Source organism: Macaca fascicularis, chromosome 10 (genome assembly GCF_037993035.2).
Source record: "Macaca fascicularis isolate 582-1 chromosome 10, T2T-MFA8v1.1".
Classification (NCBI taxonomy): Eukaryota; Metazoa; Chordata; class Mammalia; order Primates; family Cercopithecidae; genus Macaca; species Macaca fascicularis.
The window spans coordinates 18,498,380-18,525,430 of NC_088384.1; the positions used below are offsets into that span (position 1 = coordinate 18,498,380).

At 43.4% G+C, this 27,051-nt stretch overlaps 1 long non-coding RNA gene across 1 annotated transcript; it reads right to left on the reverse strand.

Annotated features, from left to right (window-relative positions):
• Positions 1-18,112: 18,112 nt before the first annotated feature.
• Positions 18,113-25,554, reverse strand: LOC107130989 (uncharacterized). Its single transcript, XR_001493825.3, has 4 exons — positions 25,457-25,554; positions 24,849-24,979; positions 23,441-23,675; positions 18,113-18,199 (listed from the first exon to the last, which is right to left on the reverse strand). It is a non-coding gene; the product is annotated as an uncharacterized lncRNA (long non-coding RNA).
• Between the last annotated feature and the right edge of the window lie 1,497 nt (positions 25,555-27,051).

Consider the following 27,051-nt stretch of genomic DNA (forward strand, 5'->3'; position numbering starts at 1 on the left):
TTTTGTAAATTGCCCAGTCTCGGGTATGTCTTTATCAGCAGCATGAAAACGGATGAATACAGAGCTGATATGTTTGGCTGTGTCCCCACCCAAATCTCATCTTGAATTGTAGCTCCCATAATTCCCATGTGTCATGGGAGGGACACAATGGGAGGTAATTGAATCTTGGGGTGGGTCTTTCCCATACTTTTCTCGTGATAGTGAATAAGTCTCACAGATCTGATGATTTTATGAAGGACAGTTCCCTTGCACATGCTCTCTTGCCTGCTGCCATGTGAGAGGTGTCTCTGCTTCTCCTTTGCCTTCCACCATGATTGTGAGGCCTCCCCAGCCATGTGGAACTGTGAGTCCATTAATCCCCTTTCCTTTATAAATGACTCAGGGTATGTCTCTATTAGCAGCGTGAGAACAGACTAATACAAGAGGCTAGGGAGAGAATAGGCAATGAGACATGAGAAAACATCTGGGTATAGGGATAAAGGAAGGCAGAAAAAGGCCATTAAAAAAAGGAAAAACTTCAAACAGAGAGTCACAGTGGCACACTGAGAGAGAGAACACAGTCAGACAGAGAGGGATGGAGACAAAAGTAGAAACTTTGTAGGTTTTACACGGATCCTTACCTTGGGCTATAATAGCAGGTTAAAAGAAGGGAAAGCAGTTCTAATATAAGAGATGTATTTAATTATTCTAGTCCTTAAACAGTACACCCACTTGCAAATCTCATAGGAAGATCTCTTTCAGAAACTTTCCTGAAGCGTTATGACTTACAGATGAAGTTTTTTTATGGTTGCTTTCTCACCTGTCCTGTTCTTGTCTCACTTGCTGAGGGTCAAGGTGTTGAGGTGAATAGTCCAACACTTTGATTTCACTGAATATTTACTTTTCTGGTCTTTCCTGACCGGGGGCTAGTAACCTCATTATTGTTTAGCTAGAAGGCAATTGGGCCAGTTGGCATTCGTTTTTCTGAAACCTATTTGCACAGATAGCCTGGAGTATGCCCATTGCATGGCCTCTGAGCAAGTGGACTTTGAATTTTTTAAGTTATTATTATTATTATTATTATTATTAGACAGTGTCTTGCTCTGTCACCCAGGATGGAGTGCAGTGGTGCAATCTCAGTTCACTGCAACCTTCTCCTCCTGGGTTAAAGCGATTCTTGAGCTTCAGCCTCCCGGGTAGCTGGGACTACAGGAATGCGTCATTATGCCTGCTAATTTTTGTATTTTTAGTGGAGACGGGGTTTCACCATGTTGGCCAGGCTGGTCTCAAACTCCTGGCCTCAAGTGATCCACTCACCTAGGCCTCCCAAAGTGCTGGGATTACAGGCATGAGCCACTGTGCCTGGCCCTAAAATAGTTTTAGAATGAAATTGGCAAAAATAATAGAGCTCATGTGTGCTTTTCAATCACCTTCCCACGATGATGATACAGTTTGGCTGTGTGTGTCCCCACCCAAAATCTTATCTTGAATTGTAATTCCCATAATCTCCACATGTCAAAGGTTGGACCAGGTGGAGGTAATTGGATCACGGGGGCGGTTTGCCCCATGCTATTCTAGTGATAGTGAGTCTCATGAGATCTGATGATTTTAAGTATCTGGCACTTCCTCTGCTTGCACTCAATCCATCCTGCTGCCCTGTCAAGAAGGTGCCTGCTTCTCTGTTGCCTTCCACCATGATTGTAAGTTTCCTGAGGCCTCCCTAGCCATGAAGAACTGTGAGTCAATTAAACCTGTTTCCTTTATAAATGACCCAGTCTTGGGTATTTCTTCCTAGCAGTGTGAGAACGGACTAATACAGATGACTTTTTACATTACTCTAATACAGTGATCAAAACCATGGGATTGACCTTGGTATAGTAATCAAGTATAAAATCTTATTGCAATTTCACCAGTTTTCATATGCTTTTGTATTTTTCTTTTGTTTTGTTGTTGTTGTTGTTAAGTATTGTATGAAAATGCATCAGAGTATACATGCATGTAACCACAACCAAAATTAAGATAAAAACCTGATTCTTCATCCCAGAGAAACTCCCTGATGCTACCCCTTTGTAGTCCCACCTCTCCATCCCTAATTCCTGTCAATCCTTGATCTGTTTTCCATCACTAGATTTGATCATTTACTTAGGTTACATAAATGGAATAATAGAATATATAGTCTTTTGAGGTTATGACTCACCAAATAGAAAATATCAATTAAAAACTAGCAATTTTTAAAATTTTTATTTTAATTTCCGGGGTATATGTGCAGGATATGCAGGTTTGCTACATAGGTAAACGTGTGCCCTGGTGATTTGCTGCACCTATCAACCCATCAGCTAGTTATTAAGCCCAGCACACATTAGCTATTTTTCCTGATGTTCTCCCTCCCCCAACTCTCCTCATTGTTGTTCCCCTCCTTGTATCCATGTGTTCTCATTGTTCAGCTCCCACTTATAAGTGCGAACATGTGGTGTTTGCTTTTCTGTTCCTGCACTAGTTTGCTGAGGATAATGGCTTCCATCTCTATCCATGCCCCTGCAAAGTACATGATCTCATTCCTTTTTATTGCTGCATAGTATTCCATGGTGTATATTTACCACATTTTCTTTTTTTCTTTTTTTTGAGATGAAGTCTTGCTCTTGTCCCCCAGGCTGGAATAGCGTAATCTCAGCTTACTGCAACCTCCGCCTCCTGGGTTCAAGAGATTCTCTTGCCTCAGCCTCCCGAGTAGCTAGGATTAAAGGTGCCTGCCACCATGCCCAGCTAATTTTTGTATTTTTAGTAGAGATGTGGTTTCACCATGTTAGCCAGGCTGGTCTCGAACTCCTGACCTCAGGTGATCCACCCGCCTCGGCCTCCCAAAGTACTGGGATTACAGGCGTGAGCCACTGCGCCCGGCCTACCACATTTTCTTTATCCAGTCTATCACTGATGAGCATTTGGGTTGATTCTATGTCTTTGTTATTGTGAATAGTGCTGCAGTGAACATACTCATGCATGTGTCTTTGTAATAAAATGATTTATATTCCTTTGGGTATATACCCAGCAATGGGATTGCTGGGTCAAAGGGATTTCTTTGACAAATCTCCATACTGTTTTCCATAATGAACCACAATGATGGCTGAACTAATTTACATTCCCACCAACCGTGTAAAAGCGTTCCTATTTCTCCACAGCCTCATCAAAGCTAGCAATTATTTTTAAAAGGACAGAATAAAGAAAAATAATTTAAAAATGGTTTTCCTCTGAACAGAACCTCAAACATCTGTGGAACATCATCAAGCATACTAATATATGCATGAGGGGAATCCTAGAAAGAGAAGAGAAAGAAAAGGGGTAGAAAGCACATGAAGAGAGAATGGACAAAATGTTCCAGATTTGATGAACAACATTAACTTACAGTGCCAAGAACTCAGTGAATTCCAAGACAGATGTCAGAAATTCTATCTCCCAATATCTCAGTCTATGATTCTAGGAAATTTATATCATCACTTTCTTTCAGAAAGGGATATGTGGTCTGATTTCTCAGTAAGTCCATCACTTTTGCTACTTATTCAAGGCATGACAATCCTGAAGGGTTTTTTAAATCATACCTTCCTTATTATTACCTATCCCAGTTCCTTGTTCTCTTATCCCTCACTGTCTTCCCCACTATCCTAGAAACAGGAACGTTGTTCTTTAAGTGTGTTTTGGGACAGGAATGATGTGGATCTTTAAAAGAACTGAATATGAGAAAGAACTAGAGATGAAATATTTAAAGAAAAATAAGAGTTCATATTGCTTTCTGTGGTTTACGGTACTTGAGTAAGTTTTTCTTTTCTTTTTCCTGAGGATTGAACAAGACATGCCTCCTGAATGGTCAGAAGAGGTAATTTATGCATCATATTTAGTGAGTTTGACTCTGGACTTGAGTCACTGGCTTGTTCAGAATTCACTAGAGATTCAGTTATGTTCCCGTTGAGACACACTCTTACCTGACCACTTGTGCTTAGGAAGAGAAGGGAATCTTTTTGTTAATCCTAGTTGCTCATTGTCTCAGGGATACCTGGGGACTGGATATATAGGAGAAGGCAGTCCCACTGGAGTGCTAGGGAGGGCTGGGCTGAAGAAAGCTGGGTCCTCCTCTCTCGCTCCTATGCATTCCATTTGATCCAGCAACTACATGATGAGAAAAATCTATTCTCTCAAATGGAACAAATCCCTCTGTTGTCTCTAGAGGGTGCTCAGAAACCACTGATCCAGACACAAGCAGCTTCAGTGCCTAAAGTGAAGAACACTGAAGATGCCAGGAAGGAATAGTGCAAAGAAGGAGAAGAGAGAGCTATGAGAGGACAGAATACGGAGCAAAATCCCCCTGCCTTTGGGGAAAGAATCAGCCATGCTGGATTCTCTGGCTTGGGCCACAGTATTGCAACCCGCATTTGGTCTTCATCTTCCAATATCTTTGGGGACAGAATTTATCTGTGAATTTCACAGCGTCAGGTGCCAGTGGGGTAGCAGTCTATGAGAATGAAGTGAAGCAAATAGAACTTCCATTAAATGTGCACGCATTTTGTACATCACTCTGTTCAAAGTGCTTTACCACACGTTATATCTTGTCCCATAGCAATGCAACAGAATAAGTTAAGTTTGACTACATACATCTTAGAGATGTGAAAGTTGAGTTGCAGAGAAGGGGAGCACCCTGCCCACAAAGAATGCAACTTTTTGGTATTAGAACAGATTTCAAATCCATATCTTCAATACACCACCCAGTCTTTCTTTTCAGACTCTGGGGAAGTTCACAATTGAATTAAGCAAATATTGATTTATATACACAAAGCAAAATAGCAATGCATGATAAAAATTTTTAAATGCAACATATAAAGATTTATAAAATCAAAGAATTTCAGGGCTAACTGTGACCTCAGTGGCCATTTAGTCCAAAACACAAATCAGTGAGTAAGTCTTCATCACATGTTAGAAGAGGCCTCTCCAGCTTTGGTTTGAATGTCTTCAATCACATGGAAATGCCTACTTCAGAAATATATCTTTCCACTGATAAACTGCTCTGTTAGAAAGATTTTCCTCATCTAACCCTAAGTGTGCTCCTGAAACTTCCAGCCATGTCCTAAAGCCATCCTTGGCAGCCACATAGTACATGACCATTCTTCATTTTATATAACAGCTCTTCATATGTTGTGTGCCCATTAAGCAAACCCCACTCCTAGGATTTCTCATCTCAGGGTTATAGAAATAATCCAAATTCCAGCCGGACGCTGTGGCTCATGCCTGTAATCCCAACAGTTTGAGAGGCTGAGTTGGGTGGATCACCTGAAGTCAGGAATTCGAGACCAGCTTCGCCAGCATGGTGAAACCCCGTCACTACAAAAAATACAAAAATTTGCTGAGCATGGTGGCAGTCACCTGTGGTCCTAGCTGCTTGGGAGGCTGAGGCATGAGAATCGCTTGAACCCAGGAAGCGGAAGTTACAGCAAGTCAAGATTGCACCACTGCACTCCAGCCTGGGCGATAAAATAAAATAAAAATGTATTTAAAAAAGAAATAGGCCTGGCGCAGTGACTCACGCCTACAATCCCAGTACTTTGGGAGACCAAGGCGGGTGGATCACAATGTCAGGAGATCGAGATCATCTTGGCCAACATGGTGAAACTCCATCTCTACTAAAAACGCAAAAATTAGCTGGGCGTGGTGGCATGCACCTGTAGTCCTAGCTATTCAGGAGGCTGAAGCACGAGAATTGCTTGAACCTGGGGGGCGGAGGTGAGCTGAGATTGCACCACTGCACTCCAGCCTGGCGACAGAGCGAGACTCTGTATCAAAAAATCATAATAATCCTAATCCAAATTCCTTACTACTCTTACTTTATGTGATACAGGTTTCAGGCTTACCCATAATTCTACTTGCCTTACTCTGAACAAATCTGTAAAGGTGGGTCCCGATTATGATCAAATACCTCTTCATCACATGCACAAAAAACAACCTGCTTATGTCCCGTTCATAAACAAACCTACAAACAAGGTGATACTGGTATAATCTGCAAGTCTTTCCCAGACACCCTCTATAATGAGTTCATTGTACCCAACTCTTGGAACCCTTCCTCTTTCTAGTAATGGCATGTAAAATTTCTGGGCTGTGACTGTTTATATCTGTTTCTTTAACAAGAATTTGAAAGCAAAGCTGCCCATCCCCATAAGCAAAGCCCAGGCGCGGTAGATCACACCTGTAATCCCAGCATTTTGGGAGGCTGAGGCGGGCAGATCACCTGAGTCGGGAGTTTGAGACCAACCTGACCAACATGGAGAAACCCTGTCTCTACTATAAATACAAAATTAGTCAGGCGTGGTGCCTCATGCCTATAATCCCAGCTACTTGGGAGGCTGAGGCGGGAGAATCGCTTGAACCTGGGAAGCAGAGATTGTGGTGAGCCAAGATCATGCCATTGCACTCCAGTCTGGGCAACAAGAGTGAAACTCTGTCTCGGAAAAAAAAAAAAAAAATTGAAAGCGGGAACTGTACTCATCTTCACAGTCTCAATACAGTGCATGATACATGTAGGATGCTCAATAAATGTCCCCATTCCTCCATGGTAGAGATCTTGTCTGTTTTTTCATGTATGTGTACCCAGCACCTAACCAAATTCTGACTATAGTCCTCAAAAAATATTTGTTGAGTGAATGCCTGAGTGAGTAACTCCACATGAGGTAGGAGGCAGGCAGGACTCATCTCTGGACCAGACTGAAGACTGGTAGAAACCAGGAAGAGTTGCTGAAAGAACCTCCAGTTGCTCTTGCTGCCCATCCCCTAAGACATTACCACAGTTTACCAATGCCTGGAGATGACTGAAGTTACTACCCTTTGCCACAGCAATACCCAGAGAGTTATCACCCATTTTCTAGCTATTTCTGAATAGAACTGCCCTTAATTAGCATGTCATTAGAAGTAGATATAAATATGACTGCAAACCACCCATATATTGTTACTCAGCTCACTGCCTATGCGCTAGCTTTGCTCCACAAGAAGCGGTCACAGAGAAGTGACACTGCTGCCACTTCAATAACGCTGCTTTCTTTCATCACCAGCTTGCTTTTGAATTCTTTAAATAGGGACAGGGTCTTGCTATGTTGCCCAGGCTGGTCTCGAACTTCTGGGTTCAAGCGGTCTTCCTGCCTCGGCTTCCCAAAGGGCTGGGATTACAGGTGGCTCTTGAGTTCTTTCCTAAGCAAAGCCAAGAATCTGGCCTGCATCAGTGATGAGTCAGCCGGGAGCGAAGAGAAGATGGTGGCCAGTGATTGATGAGGCAATGGTGAGAGATAATGTTGGTGAGACAGTGAGAGATGGCAAGAGACAGCAAGCAGCGAGACAGACAGCAAGAGGCAACAATCAGTAAGACAGCAAGAGATGGTGAGGAAATTGGTGATCAAAACTGCAAGAGCAGTAACACTAAGACTGTAATACCAAAGAGCTGCTAACACTGCAGAGAGATGTAACATTAACCAAAAGTTTTTTTCAGAGCCATCATTTTCCCTTCCTTCCTTCCTTCCTTCTTTCCTTTCTTCCTTCCTTCCTGCCTTCCCTCCCTCCCTCCTTCCTTCCCTCTTTCCTTCCTTCCTTCCTTTTTCCTCTCTTTGTCTCTTTGTCTCTTTCTCTCTTTCTTTCTTTCTTTTCTTTCAAGATGGAGTCTTGTTCTGGAGCCTAGTCTGGAGTACAGTGGTGTGATCTTCGCTCACTGCAACCTGCAACCTCTGCCTCCTAGATTCTCCTGCCTCAAGGGATTCTCCTGCCTCAGCCTCTTGAGTAGCTGGTATTACAGGCACCCACCACCACGCCCTGCTAATTTTTGTATTTTTAGTAGAGATGGGGTTCCACCATGTTGGCCAGGCTAGTCTAGAGCTCCTGACTTCAAGTGATCCGCCCCCCTCGGCCTCCCAAAGTGTTGGGATTACAGACATAAGCCACCACGCCTGGCCAGAGCCGTCATTTATCCTGGCAGGCAGTGGAGCCAAGAGGACAGTCAAGTGGCCATAGCACCACCTCATGTGGGACCTGCCACTTCAGCTGGCAGGTTGCTGGTCTCCACACTTGTTCCCCTCCAGCAGCTGAGCCCACCCAAGCTGGGGGTCACCTAAGCAGGCCTTCGCCCAGTTCCACAAGCCTGGCTGGCACCATTTTGGCTCCTGCACACAGGTGTCTCCATTGCTGAGTACGTTCTCTGGTGAATCAGGGCTCCCAAGGTCTCTCCTTGAGAAATGCTGGTCACCCCTTCCCTTCCTCCCTTCTGTGGTTACTTTCTGCTTAGCCCCTCTCTACCCAAACTAAGATGCTTTCATTGCTCTCTGTAGAATTCACTCTCATCATTCTGCTACTCATTTATAGCTCATAATTGGTTTTTGTAATGCTTTCCTACCTATACTTACACCTTCTTTGCCAAAAGTGAAAATTTGAAAGGAAAATGTGACTAAGCTTTTGCTAGACTTAGACTAACTAAAAAACTCCTGTAGAAATCCTTACTAGACGTGGGAACAGCAGTGAATATCCCATAGGCCTTGCCACTGGGATGTCTTTTAGGCAAGTGGAGTAAATTCAAATCAGATGATTTAAAGAGGAAAAAACCCCTCGTTTTCAAAGGCAACACTGTTTGGGTCGAACACAAATTGGGGAATCAACAAATTTGGCCTAGAAATGGCTCTTTATGTTATAATGCTATTTTACCATGAGATTTATTCTGTAAAAAGAAAGGAAAATGGGGTAAGTTCCTTATATGCAGGTTTTTATGGCCTTCTACCAAGATCCTAACCTCAGAGATAGCTATAGAATGTGTCTGGCTCATAACACCTCTGGCACCAAGAAGCTACCCCAGATATCCTAGATTACCCCTTCCTAGCTGCTCCAGCTAGAACGCCTGCATGCCCGCCTTGGAACTTCCTCAGTCCTTCATTTCTAAGAAGGTTCCCACCAGTTCTGTAGCACAGAATTCCACTCCAGGGTCATCAAGAACTTCTCCCCCTTATCCAACAGATCCCAGCCTATGCCCCCTGCTGCCCAAGGAAGTAAGCCCAGCCAGTACCACCAGGAATAGGGCCCCGTATCAGCCCCTCAAATCAAACCTGTGTCCGTATAAGGAGGTAGCTGACAGAGATGGTGGAAAAATCAGAATATATGTACCGTTTCCATGTCCGATTTGGCTTTATGCAAGAAAATGTGGCCAGTTTTCAGAGGATCCGGGGAAGTTTGTACAGGAGTTCGTTAAATTGGCCATGTCCTTTGATTTAAAGTGGCATGACATGCAAATATTCACTTGTTATGCCATAGAAAAAAATAAAAGAGGCTGGGTGCGGTGGCTCATGCCTGTAATCCCAGCACTTTTCGAGGCCGAGGCAGGTGGATCACCTGAGGTCAGGAGTTCAAGACCAGCCTGACCAACATGGAGAAACCCTGTCTCTACTAGAAACATAATAATTAGCTGGGCATGGTGGTAGGCACCTGTAATCCCAGCTATTCAGGAGGCTGAAGCAGGAGAATCGCTTGAACCCTGGAGGCGGAGGTTGCAGTGAGCCAAGACAGTGCCATTGCACTCCAGCCTGGGTGACAAGAGTGAAACTCAGTCTAAAAAAAAGGAAAAACAAAGAAAAGAAAAAAAGACTCTAGATACTGTCCACGAACATGCAGATGGAGTGGCTACTCATAACCAAGGCCACACCATTTATTGTGTGGGGGGGTTAGACAGGTCCAGATCAGTTCCTAAGATCTTGAATGCAGAAATCACATGCTAACTTGTTTAATAGAAGGCATGAAAAAGTGTGTGGTGAAGCCAGTTATTATGACAAGATTAGAGAAATAACTCAGGGGAAAGATTAAAATCCTCTAACAGAAACAAAATCCAGATTCTTAATTTTCTGGGGAAACAAGGTGATATGGTTTGGCTGTGTCCCCACCCAAATCTCATCTTGAATTGTAGCTCCCATAATTCCCATGTGTCATGGGAAGGACCTGGTGGGAAGTAATTGAATCATGGGAGTTGTTTTCCCATGCTGTTTTCATGATAATGAATAAGCCTCATGAGATCTGATGGTTTTATAAAGACGAGGTCCCTATACAAGCTCTCTTGCCTGCTGCCATGTAAGACATGACTTTGCTTCTCATCTGCCTTCTGCCATGATTGTGAGGCCTCCCCAGCCATGTGGAACCATGAGTCAATTACACCTCTTTTCTTTATAAATTACCCAGTCGCAAGTATGTCTTTATCAGCAGTGTGAGAACAGACTAATACACAAGGGTACTGAGTATCTCTCCACAAGGCCCAAATTTCTGCCTAAAGGGTGAAGTATCTGAGATGTGTGTTTACTCCTGGATAAAGACCTTAGCCCAGGAATAGAAAGGACCATTCTGGCACTCTAGCCCACTCAGACTAAGAAACAGTTAAGTGTCTTTTTGGGAATTGCAAGATTCTGCCAGATTTGGATTCCCAGATTTGGGATCATATCAAAACCACTCTATAAAGCTCTAAAAGAGAGTGATCACAAGACTTTTGAATTGGAACAGAACCTCACAACAGGCATTCTTAACCCTAAAAGAAATGCTGGGAACAGGTCCCAAACCTTTCACTCTCTGTGTGACTAAAAAAGCAAAGGACATCTTTGGGAGTTCTAGCTCAAAGGCTCAAGAATAATCCTAAACCAGTGGCTTACTTTTCTAAACAGCTAGACCAGTTGGCAGCTGGGTGGCCAGGATGCCTTTGAGCTGTGCCCACCACTGCTCTGTTGGGGAGAAAAAAAAAAAGGCAATAAATTTACCTTGGAACAACAATTAGATGTCATTACCCTTCCCCTAACCAAGTACAGAGGTCCTAGAGGCAAAAGGACATCAACGGCTAACAGGGAGTCAGTCGTTTAAATACCAGGCCCTTCTGCTTGACACCACAGATGTTACCCTTAAAGTATGTCAAGTTTTCAACCCTGCTACTCTGTTGCCAAACTTCACATCCCAAAAAGCAGATCCCCCAACTCATTCATTCCTGTGTGGAAACCACAGAACAGACCTCTTCTAGCAGGCCTGACCTCAGAGATGAGCCTCTCCATAATCCTGATATTGAGCAGTTTACAGGCAAGAGTAGCTTTATTCATGAGGGAGTAAGAAAGGCAGGTTAGGGCTGGGTGTGGTGGCTCACACCTATAATCCCAATACTTTGGGAGGCTGAGGCAGGCAGATCACCTGAGGTCAGGAGTTCAAGACCAGCCTGGCCAACATGGTGAAACCCTGTCTCTACTAAAAATACAAAAATTAGCTGCACATGGGGGCAGGAGCCTGTAATCTCAGCTACCCTGGAGGCTGAGGGAGCAACTCTGAATCACTTGAACCCAGGAGGCGGAGGCTGCAGTGAACCAAGATCACGCCACTGCACCCCAGCCTGGGTGACAGAATGAGACTCCGTCTCAAAAAAAGAAAGAAAGAAAAGAAAGACAGGTTATGATGTGGTTATCGAGCAAGAAGTCATGGTAGCCGAAGACTTACCTTTCCAGATTTCCACTCAAAAAGCAGAATTAATTACTCTAGTTAGGGTCCTCCAATTGGGAAAAGACTTAAGAGTGATATATGTACACACACATATATATATGCACTAATACCAGGTACTCCACATGTGTCAGTGGCACCCTACAATACCCTTGAAAAAATTAAATGGGCAGAGCAGAAAGTCTTACAAAAAGACCCCTCAGGGTGGTTGCTAGAAAGCAACACACTCTTCCTCCCTGGAGCTAAGCAGTTGAAAATAACTAAATATTTCCATGTCTATTCACATATAGGTGTGTATATAGAGAGAGACTTAAGAGAGTGTGTATATATATATACACATATTTGCTCTTAAGCATATAAAAATATATACTTTTTTTACTGCAAGAGTCAATATATTTACTAATTTCAAATATGGGCTCCTGGTGCACCATGCTCACGTGACCATATGAAAAAAAAAAAAAAAAGGAGACTATTAACAGCCAGGGTATCCCCCACACAACATCTCTCTGAGAGCTTGGAACTTTTAGCTGCTGTTCAGCTCCCAAAGGAGATAGCAGCTATCTACTGCAAGGGACATCAAAAGGAGACACCTCGATTATCAGAGAAAATGCTCTGGCAGACACGGCAGCCAAGGTCACAACTGAAAAAATACCAGCATTACAGGTCACTGCAGTAATACCAGGTACTCCACATGTGGCACCCTACAGTACCCTTGAAAAAATTAAATGGGTAGAACAGAAAGGCTTACAAAAAGACCCCTCAGGGTGGTTGCTAGAAAGCAACAAACTCTTTCTCCCTGGAGCTAAGCAATTGAAAATAATTAAATATTTCCATGAGTATTCGCATTTGGGACAGGAATCTATTCAACTTGGCTTCTCAAATTTTGAGAAACTATTCTAGACCATGGGGGAAAAAAAAGTCATCAGGGCCTGGGGACTTTGTGCCCATAACAGCCCAGGAAGCCACCCCATGCCCCCCGCCCTACTCAAACCTATAGAGCACTGAGAAACATACCCTGGGGAAAACTGGCAAATAGATTTCACCCAGATGCCACTTTATAGGGAACTAAAATATTTGCTAGTATTCATATGCACTTCACTGGGTGGATAAAAGAAAGCTTTCCCTAGAAAGATTAAAAAAAAAAAAAAAAAGCATTGGAAATGTCCAGATTCTTACTTAAAGAGATCATCCCAAGATTTGGGTTACCTAAATATTTGCAAAGTCATAACAGACCTTCCTTCATAGCTAAGGTGACCCAGCAGTTTTCCTTAGCTTAGACATTACCTATCATCTTCACTCCTCCTGGAGTCCTCAATACCCTGGGAAGGTAGAAAATGCCAGCCATATTTTTAAAAGGACATTAGCAAAACTCTTAAGAGATCTCAGAGGCCCAGTTTCTCTCCTACCCATAGCCCTTTTTGCTCCAAAGGAAATCTTAAAGTTTAGTCCATTTGAAATGACTTAATGGAAGGCCCTTGTTAACTTTAGACCTCCTGTTTGATGAAGAGACACATAGATTGTTCACCCACATTATCAACTTAGACCAGGTTCAAAAGACCCTTCAAGAATATGGAAATGTAGTATTGCCTCTTCCCACGGGGGGAAAAAAAATAAACTCTCCCATTCAACTAGGAGACTTAGTCTTACTGAAACCTTATAAAGATGGATCCTCTGAAGATCAATTACAACCAAAAGAGAAAGGTCATTATCAGGTGGTAATGAGTACCCACACTACTGTTAAACTCCAGGAAATAACTGGTTGGGGACCAAGATTAGACCTGTTACTTATGAGTCACATGTGCAAAAGGAGGATACCACAGCCTATATCTGTGAACTTTTCGAGCAACGCTGCTACCTATTTAAAAGAATCAACACTCAGCCAGAAGTGGTAATGAGATACTGTGGGTGGGAATTGTCCTTTTTTGTCTCTCTTCTTCCTGATTGTAATACTTCTTTTCTTTTCTTTTCTTTCCTTTTTTCTTTCTGAGGCAGGGTCCCTCTCTGTCACCCAGGCTGGAATGCAGTGGCACGATCATGGCTCACTGCAGCCTTGACCTCCCAGGTCCAAGCCATCTTCCCACCTCAAACTCCTGTGTAGCTGGGACTGCAGGTGCATCCCACCATGTCCAGCTAATTTTTTATTTTTATTTTTATTTTGTAGAGATGGGGTTCCATTATGTTGCCCAGGTTGGTCTTGAACTCCTGGGCTCCAGTGATCCTCCCACCCTGGCCTCCCAAAGTGCTGGAATTATACGCATGAGCCACTGTGCCCAGCCATAATACTCTTTTGTAATGCTTTGTCCAACTGCCTCCTCCTGGGAAACATGTCTTTTGTCCTTGCTGGGATATAGTTTGGATGTGGCTCCCCATCCAAATCTCATGTTGAATTATAATTCCCAATGTTGGTGACGGGGCCTGGTGGAAGACGATTGGATCATGGGGGCGGTTTCCCATAAATGGTTTAATACCACCCTTTTGGGACAGTCCTTGACATGGTGAGTTATCATAAGATCTGGTCATTTAAGTGTGTGGCACCTTCCTCTTTGCACTCTTGCTCCTGCTTTTGCCGTATGATGTACCTGCTCTCACTTTGCCTTCAACTTGGTTGTAAGTTTTCTGAAGTCTCCCCAGAAATTGAGCAGATACTGGGGTCATGCTTTCTGTACAGCCTGCAGAACTGTGAGCCAAAAACCTCTTTTCTTTATAAATTACCTAGCCTCAGGTATTTCTTTATAGCAATGTGAGAACAGCCTAATACACTAGGTGTAAAGGTTACTCCAAAGCCCAACTGGACAGCATGCTGTTAATCCTGTTTACTCTCCCAAATAACCTAATCCAGTGCAGATAGGAACAAAACTCTATAGTAAATATTTCAAAAATTATAGCTTCAGGAAATCATCTTCATGGATGCTGGATTTGTCATCAACACCCCAGGATAGAGACGGTTCCATTTGCTGACTCATCTGGAAGATCTCACAGCCATCTCCCCAGACCTCCTAACTAACCATAGCAATCCCAAAATCCCTAGACCCCTACATGTTGGGTGGAACTTTCCCCAACTTAATGGATTCCACCTGCCCCCCTGCCACCACCACCACTGTTACCTGGACCTGGGAAAGTGGGTATCTGTATCTCCAGTGCACTAATGAGTCTACCTTTCACACCCACTGTGATGTTAATGACACAAAGGCAGAATTTTCCCTGTAATGCTTTGAGCCTACTCTAGATGTGAGCAAGAAAAGCATAGATGGTGCCTCCTCCCAGATCAGAACATACAGGAGGAAAAACAACGGCCTACTCTGAAAAGTGGGAGTACAGCCCACTTCTGGAAAACAGTTGTTCGACCACCTCCATTGGAGCAGGGAAAGAATATCTCTATAGACCCAACTTAGCAGCAAAATATAGATGTCCTACCCCATAGGGCTTCTGTTTGCACCCCACCTGGGCTCATTTTCTTTGTGGTCATGAGTGAGAAAATGTCATATCCCATAACCACTCCTGACTCCCTGGGGAGCCACCTGTTATTTTAGAAGTTGTTTTTCCTTGTATAGCAAACACTTGGAACAGGGTGAATGTACATTGGTCACCCTTTCCCCTCCAGGGGTCACCATCTATATTCCATAAGACCAAAGAACACCAGAAATAAATGATCAATGGGATTCCTTCTGGCAGAAATCAGGGCAGCAGTAGGACTAGCAGCCCCCTGGGGTGGCTTCGCCTACCACAAGTCAACACTAAAGAACTTCACTCAAACTTTAGAATCATTAGAATCATAAGCCACCAACACAGGGCAGGTATTGAAGGAAATTCAAGAGTCCTTAGACTCTTTGGAAAATATAGTTCTTAAAAACAGACTAGCATTGGATTGTTTACTAGCTGAAAAAGGTGGAATCTATGTAGGTATTAATAAAACCTGCTGCACACAAATGAACAACCCCAGAAAGGTTGAGGTTAACATTCAAAAGATCTATGAGCAAGATACCTGGTTACATACATATAACAGGGCGCTAACTAACCCCAACTATATCTGGTTGATCAACAAGAATGCCCTCCCAAGTCTCACCTGGTTTTTATCTCTCCTAGGACCTTTGATAGTTGTCTTGTTACTACTAATTCTAGGCCCTTGCTCGTTTAACGTCTTAGTAAAGTTTGTGTCTTCCAAGTTACAACAGTTCAACGTGAGGACAATGCTGGCACAAGGCTTCCACGCTATCCTGTCTTCCGACCCAAAGAATAAAAGCATCCTGCCTTTGGGCCTCTTAAATCAGGAATCCAGAAATTTTTCCTTCTCCAATGCCAGGCAGGGCCTATGCCCATAAATCTGCAGGAAGCAGTTACGGAAGATGGACCTCTGCCTTTCTGCAGCCCTCTGAAGATTAAGGAGAAGTTCTGATCTCTAAGTGGGGAATGAGGTAGGAAGCAGGCAGGACTCATCTCTGCACCAGACTGAAGACTGGTGGAAACTGGGAAGAGGCGCCGGAAGCACCTCCAGTTGTTCTCACTGCCCAGCAGCGTAAGACACTCCCATCAACCCCATGGCAACACCCTGAAGTCACTGCTAATTTTCTAGTTATTTCTGAATAATTCACCCCTTAATTAGCATGTCACTAAAAGTGGGTATAAATATGACTGCAAATCACCTGTATACTACTACTCTTGATGCACTGCCTACGGGCTAGCCCTGCCCTGCAAGGAGCAGTCACAAAGGGCTGTAACACTGCTGCCGCCTCAATAAAGCTACTTTCTTCCATCACTGGCTCTCTCTCGAATCCTTTCCTGAGTGAAGCTGAGAACCTGCCCTGCATCAAACATAATATTCCAGAAAAGACATTAATTCATACGCTATTTTACATAGTATCTGTTGAGCATATACTATGTGCCTGGCACTATTCTATTCAAAGCAATACTATAAATGCAACCCAAAATGCCATCTCATTATTTTGACAGTTTAATACGACCCGACAGTCTAAGGTGGTTTACAATAGTAACAATTCTTTTTTCACAATCTGCTCTTAAGCCAACCCCCTCTTCCCCTCGTTGTACTGTTTGGAGGTCTAGAAGCAATGTTCTAGATTTATTTCTAGTACAATTCAGCTTGTTCCTTCTGCCCTTCATGCCAGGCTATTGATAGTTTGGCGAATCCTAATTTTATTATACAATTCATTTATCCTTTCTCTCTGCCTTGGTGCATCCTCAGATTTGATTAGAGAGCCATCATTGCTCTGAAAGGAAACAATGATAAAAAGGTTGAACCGGACAAAACCAAAGCCAGGACTCCTTAACTGAGACCATTTTTCCAGGCTGACATGGGTCCATTAGTCAACATTCTCAGGATACAGCCCTTCAGTTATGATTGCACTTAGCAGTAGTGCCACCAGCATTTTGCCATTTGTTCACAGAGACATAATGAGATTTTGGTAAATGGCTCGTGAAAATCCATATGCTCCATGGGTCCAGTAATCCCCTCAGTCATTCATAAATAAACAAACAAATAAGTAAGGTGATTTTGGTACAATCTGTTCTTTGTAAATGTCTGATGCCTTTTCGTAAGTACTGTTTTATTTTCCAAGTCCTCAGGTACCATCTTCTTGATGTTCCCGTCTAGGAACTCTCCCAGAATTTCCACCAAGCTCACCAACTTATAGCTTATGGCTTCGATTTTCTTTCTCTATTTGGAAATGAAAATATTTTCCTGTAACCTGACCCTCCCCAATCTCCTCAATGTCTTCAAGACCCCCTAAGCTGTTCAAACAGATTAAGCTCCCTTAGAACCCTTACATGTTAAAAAAAAAAAAAAGTTAATAATGTGAGAGAAATACTTACAATATCTATGACTCAGGGTAGCATAGGTGTTGTTTGTCCAGTATCCTTTTCTCTGAGGATCTACACCAGGGTGTGTTAGCAACTCAATGCCATCCTCCCATCTATGCTCTTCCATGTATCAAAGCGGCCGGAAACCTGTGATTGTGAGCCACATATCCCAGAATCTCTGAAAACTAGGGTCTGCCAGTGTGAGGAATTTACACAAGTTTTGGAAGACCAGAATTAGATAGGTAAGTAGGAAGGTAACTAGGTAGCTAGATGATTGATTGAGAGACAGAGAATCACTGCTCCTTCGGAAACAGCAAGAAGATATAATGAACTTCAGTAGACGTGAGACTTTGAGAGGCCTCTAGGCATTTTCCTGTGACTCACCCACCACAGTACTGAAGATACCTGCCACTGCCAGCAGTTTCCTAGGGCCCTTCACCTTCCTGTTTCCTTGAAAACAAGCAGCATACGAAGATTAGTTGTGACCTTTCTTATTTCCCCCTGCCCCGACTGTAGTTTTAGAAGCATCTAATGCTCTGTTTTGAATCCCGTGCTACTTGTAAAACATGGAATATGCTCTATTTTCCTAAGCTCTGACTTACATAGGAATCCCCGCCTCCTCTCAACAACTAACTCCATCCCCACTTTATGAAAACCTCACAGCGTGCTAAAAATCATGTTCCCTTTTGTTTCCACCCAGAGCATGAGGCTATCTGGCCAGTCAGTGATTGGCCCAGAAATAATCATTGAAACCAATCAGGGAAAGGCAAAAGAGTACCTTAAGGGTTGATCTTAGGTGGCTGGAAAACAACAAATCTCCCCTCCTCTTGCAAAATGGCCTGTTAAGGATGGAGGGTTAGGAGTGCCAGTCGCCATCGACCTGCTACAGTAAGAGCTCCTGCGGGAGACGAAGGTGGATGGATCTGAAATATGAAGAGAAAGACGTTGTCCTGCCATTGTTTAAATCCCTAGGTCCACCCTCGTCAATGTCCACCTTTGCCTGTGATCTGGAATATAAGATTGTTTTTTGGGTGCTGTCCTAGGACACCTAGTGTATTAGTTTTCTAGGGATGCCATAACAAAATACCACAGACTGCATGACTTAAACAACAGAATTTTGTTCACTCACAGTTCTAGAGACTGGAAGTCCATGATGGAGGTGTCAGTAGGTTTGGTTTCTCTTGAGGCCTCTCTTTATGGCTTACAGATGGTCACTTTCATGCTGTGTTATCACATGGCCTTTTCTCTATAGGTGCATCCCTGGTATCTCTTTTTTTTTTGAGAAGGAGTCTCGCTCTGTTGCCAGGCTGGAGTGCAGTGACGCGATCTCGGCTCACTGCAGCCTCTGCCTCCTGGTTCAAGCAATTCTCCTGCCTCAGTGTCCTGAGTCGCTGGGACTACAGGTGTGTGCCACTATGCCCAGCTAGTTTTTTTTGTATTTTTAGTAGAGACGGGGTTTCACCATGTTGGCCAGGATGGTCTCAATCTCCTGACCTCGTGATCCGTCCGCCTTGACCTCCCAAAGTACTGGGATTATAGGCATGAGCCACCGTGCCTGGCCTCTTCTCTTCTTTAGAGGGACACCAGTCATATTGAATTAGGGCCTCTCCTTCATGGCCTTGTACATACTTTTTTTTCTTTGAGAGGGAGTCTCACTCTATCGCCCAGGCAGGAGCGAAGGAGAATGGGTTTCACCATCTTGGCCGGGCTGGTCTTGAACTCCTGACCTCGTGATCCACCCTCCTCGTTCTCCCAAAGTGCTGGGATTACAGGCATGAGCCACCATGCCCAGCCTGGCTTTGTAGATTCTTAGTAGGAAAATTCCTATCCCCCACTTCTCATGTCTCCGTATGCTAGGACTGCAACTGGAATATTTTGGGGCTCTTTAAAGGCTCTATCTCCAAATATGGTCACATTGGGGGTTCAGAGCTTCAACATGTTAATTTGGGTGGGTGGGGGGCACAATTTAGTTCATAACACCTACTATCCCACAGATTTAAACGACACACACGAAACATTCATCTGTATCTCCCTCAGTTCTGAACTAGGTAGGAAATGAAAAGAACAGTTTTCAGAACACCAAGGCCCTTCACATAGACCAAGGTAAGGCATATGAATTTAATTCCAAATACAATAAGAAAATTTCAGAGTTTAAGCAGAAAAGTAACGCAGTCTGATTTGTAAGGATTACTCTGGCCATTGTGTAGAACACCTATTTTAAATTACTAAGTCTTTTTTCAAGCCTATGTGACAAGGTTCTGTTCTAAGTGCCTTAAAATGCTACATGTTGTCCTCACCACCACTCTATGAGATTACTATCCTCATTTTGCAGATAAGGAAACTATGATTATTCTCCTCGTTTTGCAGATAAAGAAACGATGATTCAGGCAAGTGAAGTTACCTCCCTAAGGTCACAGAACTAGTATCTGCCAATGCCAGAGTTCACACCCGCTATGTTTAACTCAGTTAAATGCGAACATGGCATAGAAACACATTTATGCAGTTGCTTCAAAAGTAACGAAGATACACTAGAAACTATTATTTGTCTCTGGATGATGAGTTTTTTTTAGGTTTGATAATGCAGTGTGAAGAAGTAGCAAATAGAAGTTAAGAGCTTGTGTTGTGGAATTTATAGATAATAATAACAACACATGGGCATAAGCACGACTATTTTCCAGGCATTATTCTGAGTGTTTCATGGTGTGAGCTCCTTGAATTCTCAGAAGAGATCTGCCTGCCCTGGAAAGTCCATTCTTTTTCTTCTAATGAGCCTTGCTGGAATAAGTTATGTTGTCCTAACAAGACAGGATAGAAATACTACTGCTACCAATTATATTAATACGAGCTATTAGCTATGAGAGAGCAGGTACTATTATAAGCATTTAGCCTGTATTAGCTAATTTAATCCTTGCAACAGCCCATTGTCACTATTAAGATCCCCAGTTTTCAGAAGAGGAACTGAGGCACAGGGCTATATGGCTTGCCCAAAGACATAAAGTTAGTAAGTTATACAAGAAGATTTTGAACGAGAGTGTGGTTCTAATGTCTAAGCACACTTCAGTCTACTGGGAGTCCTTATTCTCTGTAACAGTTGAACCAACTGAGGCATAGGGAGATTAAGTAACTTGTCCAAATGAGCAACTCATAGAACTAGCTGTGTGACTCTGGGCAAGTCACTTAAGCTCTCTTGATCTTGGGCTCATTAGTTGTAGAATGAGTAAGTGATACTAGGCATACAATAAGTTTGGGTGATAATTAAATGACAGGCTGGGTGCAGTGGCTCACACCTGTAATCCCAGCACGTTGGGAGGTCAAGGCGGGCAGATCACCTGAGGTTGGGAGTTCGAGACCAGCCTGACCAACATGGAAAAACCCCGTCCCTACTAAAAATACAAAATTAGTCGGGTGTGGTGGCACATGCCTGTAATCCTAGCTACTCAGGAGGCTGAGGCAGTAGAATCACTTGAACCTGGGAGGCAGAAGTTGTGGTGGGCTGAGATCACGCCATTGCACTCCAGCCTGGGCAACAAGAGTAAAACTCCGTCTCAAAATAATAATAATAATAAAGTGACATAAATATACATAAAGTTCTAGGCTTACTTCCTGCCACACAGTTGGTGCTCAAAATAGTTTCTGTTGATAGTTGGAGTCTTAAAATGAGCATATATTCCTTTAAAGCCTGCAAAAACAGCAAAACATTTGTATTTTCAGTTGAACCCTAACATGTCATTTCTCTGAGCAATGAGACTTGAATGCATTTAATAGAGCATGACATTCTCTCACTATATCTTCATCTCTCTTGGATTTTTATTTCCGCTGACCAATTTTAACACCTGCCCTCCTGACATGATGATTGATTTTCCCAGCACAGAAGATAGAGACAAAGAGGACTAGGGTTAGGGGTGGTACTTCTCCTGTGGGCTTCTTGTACCAGACTAAAAATAGCTTTTTCACACATCTGTGCTGCTTGCAGGCTTTTGTTTCCTGACCCTCTTCAAAAGGACTCCAGCTTGGTTGCCCCACCTGTTCACCATTTGGACACATTCTCTTTGTGTCCTAACTCTCAGAAGAGCTCACCAAGAGAGCGCATTGACCTCTTTAGACAACAACCCTCCCTACCTCTCTCTATCCTTCCTCACCAGGACTATTTATACCTTTTAAACAAGATTTCAGTCTTGAAAAGGGCATTTTCTGGCACTCGCTGTCTATTCACTTATTTCATTCATTTAAGCAGCATGCCCCGAATGCACTTTGTGATATTTGCCCACATGACTTCCACTACTAACAATGCTAATAGTCGCTTCCATCTTGCCAGCACATACGATGTGGCAGATGCTGTGCAATGTGCTCTATATGCATTCTCTCATTTAATCCCCTAAAAACTCTAGGATGCAGATACTATTAGTGTCCGCCATAAACAATGGCAGAGAAAACCTGAGACTCAACTCAGTGAAGGTTAAGTAACTCAACTGAGGTTAAGTAACTTCCTTGAAGCCATAGCAAGTGGCACAGACATCCAGTTTTCTCAATTCCACTTTTGTCTCTCTGGTTCAGGCTGCCACCCATCCTCTGGACTAGGTCATCAGCCTCCTAACTGGGCTGCCAGTTCCAGCCTTGACCACCTGCAAACTATTCTCTACACAGGCACAGTAAGTTTTAAAAACACATGTCAAGCTATTCTCTGGCTTAAGACCCTCCTATGGCTCCTACCTTCTCTTAGGATCATGTGCGAACTCTTTATATGGCTTTGAACTATCTGGATTACCCTTAGCTCTCCAGGCTTAATTTATTTCCTATATTCTACGTTCCAGCTATATTGGACTTTATTTGTCCCCAGGCCTTCCACCGTCTGTTCCCTCAGCTGTAACACTCTTCCTTGCCTTCCACTCTCATCCCTGGGAGAAAATAAAGGCATCTCTCTTGCTTCCCTGCCTCATAATTTCTGCAAAAGCACATAAATTCCTCAGTAATTTCATGCATTTATAAGGTTTCTATTACGTCATTTATTTCATCTCAAACCCCTACAGATGAGGGAGCTGACCTCAAAGAACCTGCTCAAAATCAGAGTTCTAGCAAGGGGCAGAGTTGGGATGCAAATGCATATGTCTCTCTGACTCCATACGCTGTGATCTTTCCTCTGATCTTTGTTGCCATGACGTTTTTTGAGGCTATAAACAACAGTAGGTAAATGAGTCTGGAGGCGGGGGGAATTGTCAATGAGGCTGAAATTAATCCAATCGGTGAGGGGAAAGGAATCTTAGCCTATGCCTTTGGGGGTGGAAAGGTCAGGAGTTGGGTTCCAGCTGGAGACTGGCTTTCTGCTTTCCAAATTAGGGTCTTTTCCTTGCCTACCTTTGTGTGGCTACAATCATAGAAGCTGGTTTAGTAACGCCCTTGGTAAAGCCCAGCAAGATGATACATCCTTAGCAAAAAGGGTAGCTGGGGCCGGTCCTATGGAGTCAGAGGCTCACAAGGGTCACTTGCAGGAGAGCAGAAAGGAAATCCACCAAGGAAGCAGCGACCCTGAGAAACGAAGGTTCCAGAAATGGGCTTCAGAGGATTCTTACCACCTCTCCCCCATCTATCCTCAACCCAGCCCTCATCCGTTCACTTGGGGAAATTAGGGAGGTTTGATAATAACTCCAACCAGCTCTTCCTAATTAATCGTCAGGTCTTAAAAGTCACTAGTGCCTAGTGGTACGATAAAAGGTTTAGCATCTTTTATCTGTCTTGGGCCCCAACCAGTTTAGCATTCTTTAAATCATGCTAACACACATCATACAGCTTGATCTTTATATAAGCCTCCTAAAAGCACAGCGTTTTTGTTTACCTCTGCCTCACATGGAATTTTCCCCTTTGTTGTTTTTATTATCTAAGCAATACATATTTATTATGAAAGAAATAGGCCAACAGAAAAACAATGACTCAAACCACCACCAGCTTGGCATTGTGACTGATGACCAAATCTGCCACTGTAGCAGAATGCCAAAAACCTCCTGCCAGATGGTAAACAACTTGAGTAGAAGAACCATGTCTGCAGCCGTGCATGGTAGGAAGGCACGGATTGGGGAGTAGCCCCAGTTTGGACTTGGACTTGGAACCAAGTTCCGCGCTGTGCAAACTGTGCAGAAATTCTTACTCAGACTGTTGGAACAATAAGGACATCTGTTGGCCCACATAGCAGGAAGCTTCAGGATTGGCTTTATCCAGTGGTCTCTGTGATTCGCCTGGCCATTCCCACCCCTGCACCAGTGTCATGCACAAGCTTATTGTGAGGTGGCTGCAGCATCCCCAGACCTCAAATCCACACACAGCAATGTCAAAAGATCAAACTGTCTCCTGCTGATGCTTTCTCCAGAGAGACAGGCCAATATCTGCAGAAGCCCCAAAAACATTCCCCTTGCACCTTTTTTACTCAAATGTATGCTCATTTCTGATCTAATCCCTACAGCTGGCAGGATGCTCCGCACTAATTGGCTTAGGCCTGTATCCTCCCATCGGAAATGGAGATGTGATTTCTGTGACTAGCTCACATTAATCAGGCCCCACCCGTGCAGATGGTGTGGGGTAGACATTGCAAAGTCAATAGCAATTGTCTGGCCTTGAACAGGTTATTTAACTCCTCTGAGCATCAATGTCCCCACTTAGAAAATGGGAGTAGTCAGACAGTTTTGGTGGTGGACAGTATCTGAGATAATTTATGTGAAATGAAAACATTTGATACTGAACACTTAGAGGATGAGTAAGTGTGTTAGTTCACTTTGCATTGCCATAAAGGATTCCCTGAGACCAGGTAATTTACAGAGAACAGAGGTTTATTTTGCTCACGGTTCTACAGACTATGCAAGAAGCATGCTGCTGGCATCTGCTTCTGGTGAGGGCCTCAGGAATCTCACCATTATGGCAGAAGATGCAGGTGGAGCAGGTGGTGTCACATGGCAAGAGCGGGAGCAAGAAGGAGAGGAGGAGATGCCAGTCTCCTTTAAGGAACCAGATCTCCAGTGAGCTCATTATTGCAGGGAGGACACTAAGCCATTCTTGAGAGATCTGCCCACAGGATTCAAACACCTCCTGCTCCCACTAGGCCCCACGTCCAACATTGGAGATCACATTTCAACATGAGATTTGGAGGTGGCAAACATTGAAACTATATCCATAAGTGAATAAATGTTTGATAAAATCCATTAATTAATTATATTTCCTTCAGGTAGCAATAAGCAAATAGAGGTACATTCCCTCATCGCCTTCTGGCTGGACCTTTTGGCAGGGGATGACTTAGGAAAGTCCTTGAATCAGGCATGGTGGTGCATTCCTATAGTCCCAGCTAGTCAGCAGGCTGAGGCAGGAGAATCATTTGAGCCCAGGAGTTCCAGGCTGCAGTGTGCCATGATCATTCCTATGAATAGCCACTGCACTCCTGCCTGGACAACAGAGCCAGATCCTGTCTGTTAACTTTTTTTTTAATTTAAAAAAGAAAGAAAGTCCTTAAAACAGAGTTAAGCATGTCAAAAGTTTGCCAGAGAAAACCCCAACTTTAGCAACTAAACCTGGCTTGTTAGATGGTGGAGGGATGGGGTTCTGTGTTGAGACTTCCTGGGTTTGAATCCAGAACTTTCAACTTACTGGCCAGGTGACCTTTGAAATGTGACCTCCTCTCCTCAAGCCTCAGTTTTCTCCTCTGTGAAATGGGTCAATAAAAGGCAACCTTCATTTAACACAATGTATTGGACAGACATTCTTTTAAACATTTCACAGGTAGAATCTTATTAAATCCTTCCCACAACCTCATCAGCTTGGCATTTTTATTACCTCATTATAAAGATAAGAAAACTGGGTCATGGGGAGGTTAAGCTATTTGCCTAAATGTGGAGCCAGGACCTTAACACAAATAATCTAGCTTCAGAGCATGCATTCATAATAATTAAATTCTACTGCCTCTCGGTAATAATAGTAGACACCTCAGGGGCTTTTTGTGGTGATAAATGACATAATACATACGCAATGCTCAGGAGGCTCAGCGGCAGTAGTATAATTGCTAATAATAATATCAGTAATTATTATTATTACTATGTGGAGGTAAATGATATTTCCACATAAGCTCAAAACTTCCACCCCATTGTGAGAAAAATCTTCGCCATAGATTTGATGTACTTACATGATTCTACTAGTTCCCCTGTTCCCAAAGAAAAAGTTCAGCTTTCCCCTGATCCATCCCCCAACCCCCATCCTTCCTGCCCCACTGTGCACAGGGATGAGCCTGCTCACCCAGGTCTCTGTGCCTCTGCTCGTGTCATTACTTGTGGTGGTGGAACAACAGCTCTCTTCCCACCATGCTCACTGGCAAACTCCGTTTCCTTCTGCAGAAAAACCATTCATTCTTCTACGCCCTGGGGCCACTGGGGAGAGCGCTCCACTAACTTGAGCTGTAGTCACTTTCAGTTGCACACCTCTGTCTCCCTCGTGGTGCTGGGATGGGGCACTATGTCTAGCCATTTTTCTTTCTCCAGTGCTTGATACAAAGCTGGCATAGAATATAAACTCAGTGAATGTTTGTTGAATGAATCACGGACTCACAATTAGGATAAGTACCTACTGAGTACTGAGTGTATATCAGGAAGCACCCTAGGTACCTTATGTGCTGCATTACAGTTACGGTTACAAGCGGCACACGTGTATTTAGATGAAAGTAGAGGAAATCTATAGAACCACAGAAACTGATTTGTGGTTATACAGCATTTGCTTTATAAATATATAATGTAGTACATTTTAATTCAGTCTTCCGTTTGTTTTATTCATTTTCTGTATGCATGATGTCTCAAATTTTGCTTATTTTAATTCATTTTTCAAGCTTCAAACTAAAAAGTTGATGACAAAAAAAAAAAATCCCAAAGAGGAAATCATAAAATTAAATAAAGCCTTTAAAAATATTTATTTATTTTAGAGACAGCGTCTTGCTCTGGGGTAGAGTGGCAAAATCATAACTCACTGTGGCCTCAACCTCCTGGGCTCAAGTGATCCTTCCTTCTCAGCCTCCCTAGTAGCTAGGTCAACTGGTATGTGCCACTGTGCCCAGCTCATTTTTAAAACTTTTTTTTTGTAGAGACAGGGTATTGCTTTGTTGCCCAGGCTAGTCTCAAACTACCAGCCTCAAGTGATTCTCCTGTTTCAGTCTCCTAACGTGTTGGAATTACAGGCGTGAGCCACTGCGCCTGACTGAATGTAGCCTTTTAAATGATCTTTTTTGTTGTTGTTGTTGAGACAAAGTCTCGCTCTGTAACCCTGGCTGGAGTGCAGTGGTGCGAACGTGGGTCTGTGCAGCCTCGACCTCCTGGGCTCCAGCAGGTCTCCTGCCTCAGCCCCCCAAGTGGCTGGGATTATAGGCGCATGCCACCACTCCCAGCTAATTTTTGTAGAGATGGGGTTTTGCCACGTTGCCCAGGCTGCTTCCAAACTCCTGAGCTCAAGCAATCTGCCTGCCTCGGCCTCCCAAAGGGCTGGGATGACAGGCATGAGCCATTGCGCCCAGTGTGATATTTGGAAATATTAAAATACATCATTAAACCTTAACATTTGTTTTAATTGTAGCTTAAAATGCAAATGCCATGAATACATGTTTTTTAAATGTTTGAAAGACATTTTGGAAGTGCTGACTGTGGTGAATCTGAGAGAGAGAGTGTCATTGAAATAGGACCTGAACTCTTCAGTAACGATTTAGTCTCTTACTCTTTTGCATTAGAACTGTTTTCAGTT